The sequence below is a fragment of the Salmo salar genome, unplaced genomic scaffold (genome assembly GCF_905237065.1).
Source record: "Salmo salar unplaced genomic scaffold, Ssal_v3.1, whole genome shotgun sequence".
Taxonomy (NCBI): Eukaryota; Metazoa; Chordata; class Actinopteri; order Salmoniformes; family Salmonidae; genus Salmo; species Salmo salar.
This window is the reverse complement of record NW_025549215.1, coordinates 70,429-82,500: the sequence shown is the minus strand read 5'-3', so window position 1 is coordinate 82,500 and position 12,072 is coordinate 70,429.

Below are 12,072 nucleotides of genomic sequence, written 5' to 3'. Positions count from 1 at the left end.
ACCGATCCTCGACTTCGGCGATGTCATTTACAAAATAGCCTCCAACACTCTACTCAGCAAATAGGATGCAGTCTATCACAGTGCCATCCATTTTGTCACCAAAGCCCCGTATACTACCCACCACTGCGACCTGTATTCTCTCGTTGGCTGGCCCTCGCTTCATATTTGTCGCCAAACCCACTGGCTCCAGGTCATCTATAAGTCTTTGCTAGGTAAAGCCCTGCCTTATCTCAGCTCACTGGTCATCATAACAGCACCCACCCATAGCACGCGCTCCAGCAGGTATATTTCACTGGTCATCCCCAAAGCCAATTCCTACTTTGGCTGCCTTTCCTTCCAGTTCTCTGCTGCCAATGACTGGAACAAATTGCAAAAATCACTGAAGTTGGAGACTCATATCTCCCTCACTAACTTTAAGCACCAGCTGTCAGAGCAGCTCACAGATCACTGCACCTGTACATAGCCCATCTGTAAATAGCACATCCAACTACCTCATCCCCATACTGCTTTTTTTTTTGCTCCTTTGCATCCCAGTATCTCTACTTGCACATTCATCTTCTGCACATCTATCACTCCAGTCTCTATCACTCCAGTGTTTAATTGCTAAATTGTAATTATTTCGCCACTGCGGCCTATTTATTGCCTTATCTCCCTTATCTTAACTCATTTGCACACACTGTACATATACTTTTTGTTCTATTGTGTTACTGATTATGTTTTGTTTTGTCACGAAATGAGCCGTGTTGAATAGACCAAACTGCAGCGGGAATATGGATACTCATATTTTAATTTTTAAAAAAGGAGTAAAGCATCCACTGGAAAAAAACTATACACACGACAGGAACAGTCTTACAGGCATACAAAACGCAGTGCAAGAACAATCCCCCACAAATGACAAACACAAACACACCCTAATATATGGGACTCTCAATCAAAGGCAAATAGACCACACCTGCCTTCAATTGAGAGTCCCCTCCCTAATTAACTAAACATAGAACCAGACTACCTAGACTAAACATAGAATACCTGAATCTCAAACAGTGCCCAAAAAACCCCGGAATACTTAAATCAAATGCCCTTACTACAAAAACACCACCCCGAACCACATAAACCAAATACCCTCTGCCACGTCCTGACCAAACTCCAATGACAATTAACCCTTATACTGGCCAGGACGTGACAGTACCCCCCCCTAAAGGTGCTAACCCCGGAAGCACCTCAAGAAAAACAAAAAAAACCCAAACAACAAAAATTCCCCCCTAAACTAAAGGGAGGGAAGGGAGGGTGGCTGCCGTCAACGACGGCACTGTGCTACACCCCCCCTCCCCAACCCACCTATATCTGGAGGTGGCTCCGGTTCTGGCAGTTTCGGGCAGACGGGCCACCCCGGCAGCTCCGGGCAGACGGGCCACTCGGACTGGGCCGGAGGACAGTCGGGCCACTCTGGCAGACCCGGAGGGCAGTCGGGCCACTCTGGCAGACCCGGAGGGCAGTCGGGCCACTCTGGCAGACCCAGAGGGCAGTCGGGCCACTCTGGCAGACCCGGAGGGCAGTCGGGCCACTCTGGCAGACCCGGAGGGCAGTCTGGCCACTCTGGCAGACCCGGAGGGCATTCTGGCCACTCTGGCATACCCGGGGGCAGTCTGGCCACTCTGGCATCTCCGGGCAGTCTGGCCACTCTGGCATCTCCGGGCAGTCTGGCCACTCTGGCATCTCCGGGCAGTCTGGCCACTCTGGCATCTCCGGGCAGTCTGGCCACTCTGGCATCTCCGGGCAGTCTGACTAGTGGGTGGCTCTGGCAGCTCCTGACTGACGGGCAGCTCTGGCGACTCCTGACTGACGGGCAGCTCTGGCGACTCCTGACTGACGGGCAGCTCTGGCGACTCTTGACTGACGGGCAGCTCTGGCGACTCTTGACTGACGGGCAGCTCTGTCGACTCTTGACTGACGGGCAGCTCTGGCGACTCTTGACTGACGAGCAGCTCTGGCGACTCTTGACTGACGAGCAGCTCTGGCGACTCCTGACTGACGGGCAGCTCTGGCGACTCCTGACTGACGGGCAGCTCTGGCGACTCCTGACTGACGGGCAGCTCCTGACTGACGGGCAGCTCTGGCGACTCCTGACTGACGGGCAGCTCTGGCAACTCCTGACTGACGGGCAGCTCTGGCGACTCCTGACTGACGGGCAGCACTGGCGACTCCTGACTGACGGGCAGCACTGGCAACTCCTGACTGACGGGCAGCACTGGCGACTCTTGACTGACGGGCAGCACTGGCGACTCTTGACTGACGGGCAGCACTGGTGACTCTTGACTGACGGGCAGCTCTGGCGACTCTTGACTGGTGGGGCTGAACTGACGCACTAGAAGCCTTGTGCGTGGGGCTGGTACTGGACGTGCCAGCCCGGAGGTACTCACTTCCGAGAAAGCACGAGAGGCAGGAACCGGAAAGACTGGGCCATGGAGGCGCGCAGGTGGCCGTGATCGCACCGCCTGCACAGCCCGTCCTGGCTGGATGAGACTAGTAGCCCTGCACGAGTGGGGTGCTGGTGCAGGGCGGACTGGGCTGTGCGTGCGTATAGGCGAGATATTGCGCACCTCAGCGATACACGGCGCTCTCCACCTCCTACGCTCCTCCATGTACTCACGGGTAGCTGGCTTATGGTTCTTCCTAGACCTAGCCAAACTACCCGTGTGCCCCCCCCAAAAAAAAAATATTGGGGGTGCCTCTCCGGCTTCCTCGCCATGGCTTCAAACTGCCGCCTCTCAGCCTTCGCTTCCTCGATCTCTTCCCGTGGGCGACGGTATTCCCCAGCCTGATGCCAAGGTCCAGCCCCATCCAAAATCTCCTCCCAAGTCCATCTTTCCCCATAGTCCATATACTGAGCGTGCCGCTCCTCTCTCCGCTGCTTGGTCTTGGTTAGGTGGGGGATTCTGTCACAAAATGAGCCGTGTTGAATAGACCAAACTGCAGCGGGAATATGGATACTCATATTTTAATTTTAAAAAAAGGAGTAAAGCATCCACTGGAAAAAAACTATACACACGACAGGAACAGTCTTACAGGCATACAAAACGCAGTGCAAGAACAATCCCCCACAAATGACAAACACAAACACACCCTAATATATGGGACTCTCAATCAAAGGCAAATAGACCACACCTGCCTTCAATTGAGAGTCCCCTCCCTAATTAACTAAACATAGAACCAGACTACCTAGACTAAACATAGAATACCTGAATCTCAAACAGTGCCCAAAAAACCCCGGAATACTTAAATCAAATGCCCTTACTACAAAAACACCACCCCGAACCACATAAACCAAATACCCTCTGCCACGTCCTGACCAAACTACAATGACAATTAACCCTTATACTGGCCAGGACGTGACATGTTTATTCCATGTGTAACTCTGTGTTGTTGTTTGTGTCGCACTGCTTTGCTTTATCTTGGCCAGGTCGTAGTTGTAAATGAGAACTTGTTCTCAACTAGCCTACCTGGTTAAATAAAGGTGAAATAAAAATATTGGGTTGTAACTTTCCATGCTAATTGCTACGTGGTTATAAATATAGTAGCTTATCATTCCAATGGGATCTAACGTATACTGGGTGAAATGTTTAATGTTAATCGCTGCGTGTTTATCTATTGGTTTATAATGATGTTGTTAGCGTTAGCTAGCTTTACGTAGTTTAAGCTAAAACACAGATGGTTAAAAGCCTCTTGTATCTTCCCTATGTGGAACTCTATAATAGATTTAGCTCCTGTATTTGCCTGGTTTGACTGAACAAACAAATGAAGATGTGTTTTCTGACAGTTTGTTGCCATGGTTTCCTAGTACGTCTTGGTATATGACGGTAAAGAAAACAACTTACAACTTTTAAGATTCTGTCTGTGTGTGTGTGTGTGTGTGTGTGTGTGTGTGTGTGTGTGTGAGAGAGAGAGAGAGAGAGAGAGAGAGAGAGAGAGAGAGAGAGAGAGAGAGAGAGAGCATACCACCGTGGTATTGTTTTGAATGTGACTGTAGTACAAGAAAGAGAAGAAGACCTTGACTCAAGGGCAACACCGTTTAACATGCACAACCCTTTCCCACAGCGTTAACAAGTAAGAAAAAAAGTAAGAAGGTGAAAGAGAAAGAAAGACAAAGAAAGAGAGAAAGAAAGAAAGACAGTGAAAGAGAAGGACAAACAGAGAACGGAAACAGGAAAGAATAAAATTGTTTCCTACCACCGGTTTTGAACCAGAGTCTCCACACTGCGACACTGTTAGCCCTCTGAGCCAAAGCTTAGTCTTATATAATGTTTGAGTTGTGGTTTATAATGAAATAATGTGTATTACGTGCTTGTTGGTTTTGAAAGCAGCTTGTGTGCATTCTACAGACTGTGTGATGGTGTTGAAGGCAGCTTGTCTTCGTTCTACAGACTGTGTGATGGTGTTGAAGGCAGCTTGTCTGCATTCTACAGACTGTGTGATGGTGTTGAAGGCAGCTTGTCTTCGTTCTACAGACTGTGTGATGGTGTTGAAGGCAGCTTGTCTGCATTCTACAGACTGTGTGATGGTGTTGAAGGCAGCTTGTCTGCATTCTACAGACTGTGTGATGGTGTTGAAGGTAGCTTGTCTGCATTCTACAGACTGTGTGATGGTGTTGAAGGCAGCTTGTCTGCGTTCTACAGACTGTGTGATGGTGTTGAAGGCAGCTTGTCTGCATTCTACAGAATGTGTGATGGTGTTGAAGGCAGCTTGTCTGCATTCTGCAGACTGTGTGATGGTGTTGAAGGCAGCTTGTCTGCATTCTACAGACTGTGTGATGGTGTTGAAGGCAGCTTGTCTGCATGATAAAGACTGCGTGATGGTGTTGAAGGCAGCTTGTCTGCATTCTACAGACTGTGTGATAGTGTTGAAGGCAGCTTGTCTGCATTCTACAGACTGTGTGATGGTGTTGAAGGCAGCTTGTCTGCATTCTACAGACTGTGTGATGGTGTTGAAGGCAGCTTGTCTGCATGATAATGACTGTGATGGTGTTGAAGGTAGCTTGTCTGCGTTCTACAGACTGTGTGATGGTGTTGAAGGTAGCTTGTCTGCATTCTACAGACTGTGTGATGGTGTTGAAGGCAGCTTGTCTGCATTCTACAGACTGTGTGATGGTGTTGAAGGCAGCTTGTCTGCATTCTACAGACTGTGTGATGGTGTTGAAGGTAGCTTGTCTGCATTCTACAGACTGTGTGATGGTGTTGAAGGCAGCTTGTCTGCATTCTACAGACTGTGTGATGGTGTTGAAGGCAGCTTGTCTGCATTCTACAGACTGTGTGATGGTGTTGAAGGCAGCTTGTCTGCATGATAATGACTGTGCGATGGTGTTGAAGGTAGCTTGTCTGCGTTCTACAGACTGTGTGATGGTGTTGAAGGCAGCTTGTCTGCATGATAATGACTGTGTGATGGTGTTGAAGGCAGCTTGTCTGCATGATAATGACTGTGTGATGGTGTTGAAGGCAGCTTGTCTGCATGATAATGACTGTGTGATGGTGTTGAAGGCAGCTTGTCTACATGATAATGACTGTGTGATGGTGTTGAAGGCAGCTTGTCTGCATTCTACAGACTGTGTGATGGTGTTGAAGGCAGCTTGTCTGCATTCTACAGACTGTGTGATGGTGTTGAAGGCAGCTTGTCTGCATGATAATGACTGTGTGATGGTGTTGAAGGCAGCTTGTCTGCATGATAATGACTGTGTGATGGTGTTGAAGGCAGCTTGTCTACATGATAATGACTGTGTGATGGTGTTGAAGGCAGCTTGTCTGCATGATAATGACTGTGTGATGGTGTTGAAGGCAGCTTGTCTGCATGATAATGACTGTGTGATGGTGTTGAAGGTAGCTTGTCTGCGTTCTACAGACTGTGTGATGGTGTTGAAGGCAGCTTGTCTGCATGATAATGACTGTGTGATGGTGTTGAAGGCAGCTTGTCTGCATGATAATGACTGTGTGATGGTGTTGAAGGCAGCTTGTCTACATGATAATGACTGTGTGATGGTGTTGAAGGCAGCTTGTCTGCATGATAATGACTGTGTGATGGTGTTGAAGGCAGCTTGTCTACATGATAATGACTGTGTGATGGTGTTGAAGGCAGCTTGTCTGCATGATAATGACTGTGTGATGGTGTTGAAGGCAGCTTGTCTACATGATAATGACTGTGTGATGGTGTTGAAGGCAGCTTGTCTGCATTCTACAGACTGTGTGATGGTGTTGAAGGCAGCTTGTCTGCATGATAATGACTGTGTGATGGTGTTGAAGGCAGCTTGTCTGCGTTCTACAGACTGTGTGTACTTATCAGTTTCCCTGGTCAGACTGATCCTCCTGGGACTAGGCCTGTTTAATGTTAAGTGCCAATTACCTCAATTCCAAGGTTAGCAGGCCAAACACACAAACACACACACATCACATCACAGCACACACACACACATCACACCACAGCATGGCATGGCACACTCTGCACCCCAAGCACTTTCTCAGCTACAGCTCTGCACCCCAAGCACTTTCTCTCTCTCTCCCACCCTCTCTCTGTTTTTCTCTCCCACCCTCTCTCTGTCTCTCTCTCCCACGCTCTCTATGTGTCTCTCTCACCCTCTCTCTGTCTCTCTCTCCCACCCTCTCTCTGTCTCTCTCCCACCCTCGCTCTGTCTCTCTCTCCCCCCTCCGTCCACCCTCTCTCTGTCTCTCTCTCCCACCCTCTCTCTCCCTCACCCTCTCTCTGTCTCTCTCTCCCACCCTCTCTCTGCTCCTCCCACCCTCTGTCTCTCTCTCCCACCTCTCTCCTCTCACCCTCTCTCTGTCTCTCTCCCACCCTCTCTCTGTCTCTCTCTCCCACCCTCTCTCTGTCTCTCCCTCCCCCTCTCTCTCTCTCCCACCCTCTCTTTCTCACCCTCTCTCTGTCTCTCTCTCCCACCCTCTCTCTGTCTCTCCCTCTCACCCTCTCTCTGTCTCTCTCTCCCACCCTCTCTCTGTCTCTCTCTCCCACCCTCTCTCTGTCTCTCTCTCCCACCCTCTCTCTGTCTCTCCCTCTCACCCTCTCTCTGTCTCTTTCTACCTCCATCTCTGGAGGAGATGTGTTTCTGTTTTAGTGATGGTTCCTCCCTCTCTGGGATTCTCTGTCTCACCTTTACCCCTCTCTCTCTCTATCTCTGTCTCTATGTTTCAGTCTCTCTCTATCTCTGTCTCTATGTTTCAGTCTCTCTCTATCTCTGTCTCTGTTTCAGTCTCTCTCTAGCTCTGTCTCTATGTTTCAGTCTCTCTCTAGCTCTGTCTCTATGTTTCAGTCTCTCTCTATCTCTGTCTCTATGTTTCAGTCTCTCTCTATCTCTGTCTCTATGTTTCAGTCTCTCTCTATCTCTGTCTCTATGTTTCAGTCGCTCTCTATCTCTGTCTCTATGTTTCAGTCTCTCTCTATCTCTGTCTCTATATTTCAGTTTCTTTCTATCTCTGTCACTATTCTCGACACCATTCTGTATACTTCTGGCCCTTCTTTGGACACTGTGTTAACAACCCTCCAGACGAGCTTCAATGCCATACAACTCTCCTTCCATGGCCTCCAACTGCTCTTAAATACAGGTAAAACTAAATGCATACTCTTCAACCGATCGCTGCCTGCACCTGCCCGCCCGTCCAGCATCACTACTCTGGACGGTTCTGACTTAGAATATGTGGACAACTACAAATACCTAGGTGTCTGGTTAGACTGTAAACTCTCCTTCCAGACTCACATCAAGCATCTCCAATCCAAAGTTAAATCTAGAATTGGCTTCCTATTTCGCAACAAAGCATCCATCACTCATGCTGCCAAACATACCCTCGTAAAACTGACCATCCTACCGATCCTCGACTTCGGCGATGTCATTTACAAAATAGCCTCCAATACCCTACTCAATAAATTGGATGCAGTCTATCACAATGCCATCCGTTTTGTCGCCAAAGCCCCATATACTACCCACCACTGCGACTTGTACACTCTCGTTGGCTGGCCCTCGCTTCATACTCATCGCCAAACCCACTGGCTCCAGGTCATCTACAAGACCCTGCTAGGTAAAGTCCCCCCTTATCTCAGCTCGCTGGTCACCATAGCAGCACCCACCTGTAGCATGCGCTCCAGCAGGTATGTCTCTCTGGTCACCCCCAAAGCCAATTCCTCTTTCGGCCGCCTCTCCTTCCAGTTCTCTGCTGCCAATGACTGGAACGAACTACAAAATTCTCTGAAACTGGAAACACCTATCTCCCTCACTAGCTTTAAGCACCAGCTGTCAGAGCAGCTCACAGATTACTGCACCTGTACATAGCCCATCTATAATTTAGCCCAAACAACTACCTCTTCCCCTACTGTATTTATTTATTTATTTATTTATTTGCTCCTTTGCACCCCATTATTTCTATTTCTACTTTGCACTTTCTTCCTCTACAAATCTGCCATTCCAGTGTTTTACTTGCTATATTGTATTTACTTTGCCACCATGGTCTTTTTTGCCTTTACCTCCCTTATCTCACCTCATTTGCTCACATTGTATATAGACTTATTTTCTACTGTATTATTGACTGTATGTTTGATTTACTCCATGTGTAACTCTGTGTTGTTGTATGTGTCGAACTGCTTTGCTTTATCTTGGCCAGGTCGCAATTGTAAATGAGAACTTGTTCTCAACTTGCCTACCTGGTTAAATAAAGGTGAAATAAATGACTTTTTTTTAACTATGTTTCTGTCTCTGTCTATATCCAACCTATGTTTCTGTCTCTGTCTATATCCAACTTATGTTTCAGTCTCTTTCTATCTCTGTCACTATGTTTCAGTCTCTGTCTATATCCAACTTATGTTTCAGTCTCTTTCTATCTCTGTCACTATGTTTCAGTCTCTGTCTATATCCAACCTATGTTTCAGTCTCTTTTTATATCCAACATATGTTTCAGTCTCTTTTTATATCCAACCTATGTTTCAGTCTCTTTCTATGTCCAAACTATGTTTCAGTCTCTTTCTATATCCAACCTATGTTTCAGTCTCTTTCTATGTCCAACCTATGTTTCAGTCTCTTTCTATGTCCAACCTATGTTTCAGTCTCTTTCTATGTCCAACCTATGTTTCAGTCTCTTTCTATGTCCAAACTATGTTTCAGTCTCTTTCTATATCCAACCTATGTTTCAGTCTCTTTCTATATCCAACCTATGTTTCAGTCTCTTTCTATATCCAACCTATGTTTCAGTCTCTTTCTATGTCCAACCTATGTTTCAGTCTCTTTCTATGTCCAACCTATGTTTCAGTCTCTTTCTATGTCCAACCTATGTTTCAGTCTCTTTCTATGTCCAACCTATGTTTCAGTCTCTTTTTATATCCAACCTATGTTTCAGAAAATATAGTAACGTTGACAAGGATATAAATAATGTTTTTTAATTGAAATAATAAATATGCCCTTCAAACTTTGCTTTCGTCAAAGAATCAGCCTTGCAGACCTTTGGCATTCTAGTTGTCCATTTGTTGAGGTAATCTGAAGAGATTTCACCACATGCTTCCTGAAGCACCTCCACAAGTTGGATTGGCTTGACGGGCACTTCTTACTTACCATACGATCAAGTTGCTCCCACAACAGCTCAATAGGGTTGATATCCGGTGACTGTGCTGCCCACTCCTGCTGTCCCAGACCTGCTGGAACCCTGACCTGTTCACCGGACGTGCTACCTGTCCCAGACCTGCTGTTTTCAACTCTCTAGAGACAGCAGGAGCGGTAGAGATACTCTCAAAGATCGGCTATGAAAAAGCCAACTGACACTTACTCTTGTGTTGCTGACTTGTTGCACCCTCGACAACTACTATGATTATTATTATTTGACCATGCTGGTCATTTATGAACATTTGAACATCTAGGCCATGTCCTCTCTAGGTTTCTTCCTAGGTTTTGGCCTTTCTAGGGAGTTTTTCCTAGCCACCGTGCTTCTACACCTGCATTGCTTGCTGTTTGGGGTTTTAGGCTGGGTTTCTGTACAGCACTTTGAGATATCAGCTGATGTAAGAAGGGCTATATAAATACATTTGATTTGATTTGATTATAGACAGAATACCAGCTGACTGCTTCTTCCCTAAATAGTTCTTGCATAGTTTGGAGCTTTGCTTTGGGTCATTGTTCTGTTGTAGGAGGAAATTGGCTCCAATTAAGCGCCGTCCACGGGGTATGGCATGGCGTTGCAAAATGGAGTGATAGCCTTTCTTCTTCTTCAAGATCCCTTTTACCCTGTACAAATCTCCCACTTTACCACCACCAAAGCACCCCCAGACCTATGTATCCAAACTATGTTTCTGTCTCTGTCTATATCCAACCTATGTTTCTGTCTCTGTCTATATACAATCTATGTTTCTGTCTCTGTCTATATACAATCTATGTTTCAGTCTTTTTCTATCTCTGTCAATATGTTTCTGTCTCTGTCTATATCCAACCTATGTTTCTGTCTCTGTCTATATACAATCTATGTTTCAGTCTTTTTCTATCTCTGTCAATATGTTTCAGTCTCTGTCTATATCCAATCTATGTTTCAGTCTCTTTCTATCTCTGTCTCTATGTTTGTCTCTTTCGATATCCAACCTATGTTTCTATCTCTGTCAAAATCCAACCTATGTTTCAGTCTCTGTCTATATCCAACCTATGTTTCTGTTTGTCTAAGTGTATGTAAACTTCTGACTTCAACTGTATGTTTCAGTCTCTTTTTATATCCAACTCCTTCTCGCTCTCTCCCTCTCTTTTTCTGCCTCTTTCATGCACTCCCATTCTCCTTCTGTATCAGTGACAGTCTCCCCTGTCCAACTCTCTCTCTACCCCCCTTTCCCACTCTCTCTGTCTCCCCTGTCCAACTCTCTCTCTACCCCCCCTTCCCCACTCTCTCTCTGTCTCTCCTGTCCAACTCTCTCTCTACAGCCCTTCCCCACTCTCTCTCTGTCTCCCCTGTCCAACTCTCTCTACCCCCCCTTCTCCACTCCCTCTCTCTGTCTCCCCTATCCAACTCTCTCTCTACACCCCTTCCCCACTCTCTCTCTCTGTCTCCCCTTTCCAACTCTCTCTCTACCCCCCTTCCCCACTTTCTCTCTGTCTCCCCTGTCCAAATCTCTCTCTACCCCCCTTCCCCACTCTCTCTCTGTCTCCCCTGTCCAACTCTCTCTCTACCCCCCTTCCCCACTCTCTCTCTGTCTCTCCTGTCCAACACTCTCTCTACAGCCCTTCCCCACTCTCTCTCTGTCTCCCCTGTCCAACTCTCTCTACCCCCCCCTTCTCCACTCCCTCTCTCTGTCTCCCCTGTCCAACTCTCTCTCTACTCCCCCATTCCTCTCTTTGTCTCCCCTGTCCAACTCTCTCTCTACCCCCTTCCCCACTCTCTCTCTGTCTCCCCTGTCCAACTCTCTCTCTACCCCCCCTTCCCCACTTTCTCTCTGTCTCCCCTGTCCAACTCTCTCTCTACCCCACCTTCCCCACTTTCTCTCTGTCTCCCCTGTCCAACTCTCTCTCTACCCCCCTTCCCCACTCTCTCTCTCTGTCTCCCCTTTCCAACTCTCTCTCTACCCCACCTTCCCCATTCTCTCTCTGTCTCCCCTGTCCAACTCTCTCTCTACCCCACCTTCCCCACTTTCTCTCTGTCTCCCCTGTCCAACTCTCTCTCTACCCCACCTTCCCCACTTTCTCTCTGTCTCCCCTGTCCAACTCTCTCTCTACCCCACCTTCCCCACTTTCTCTCTGTCTCCCCTGTCCAACTCTCTCTCTACCCCCTTCCCCACTCTCTCTCTCTGTCTCCCCTTTCCAACTCTCTCTCTACCCCACCTTCCCCACTCTCTCTCTGTCTCCCCTGTCCAACTCTCTCTCTACCCCACCTTCCCCACTTTCTCTCTGTCTCCCCTGTCCAACTCTCTCTCTACCCCACCTTCCCCACTCTTCTCTCTGTCTCCCCTGTCCAACTCTCTCTCTACCCCACCTTCCCCACTTTCTCTCTGTCTCCCCTGTCCAACTCTCTCTCTACCCCACCTTCCCCACTCTCTCTCTCTGTCTCCCCTTTCCAACTCTCTCTC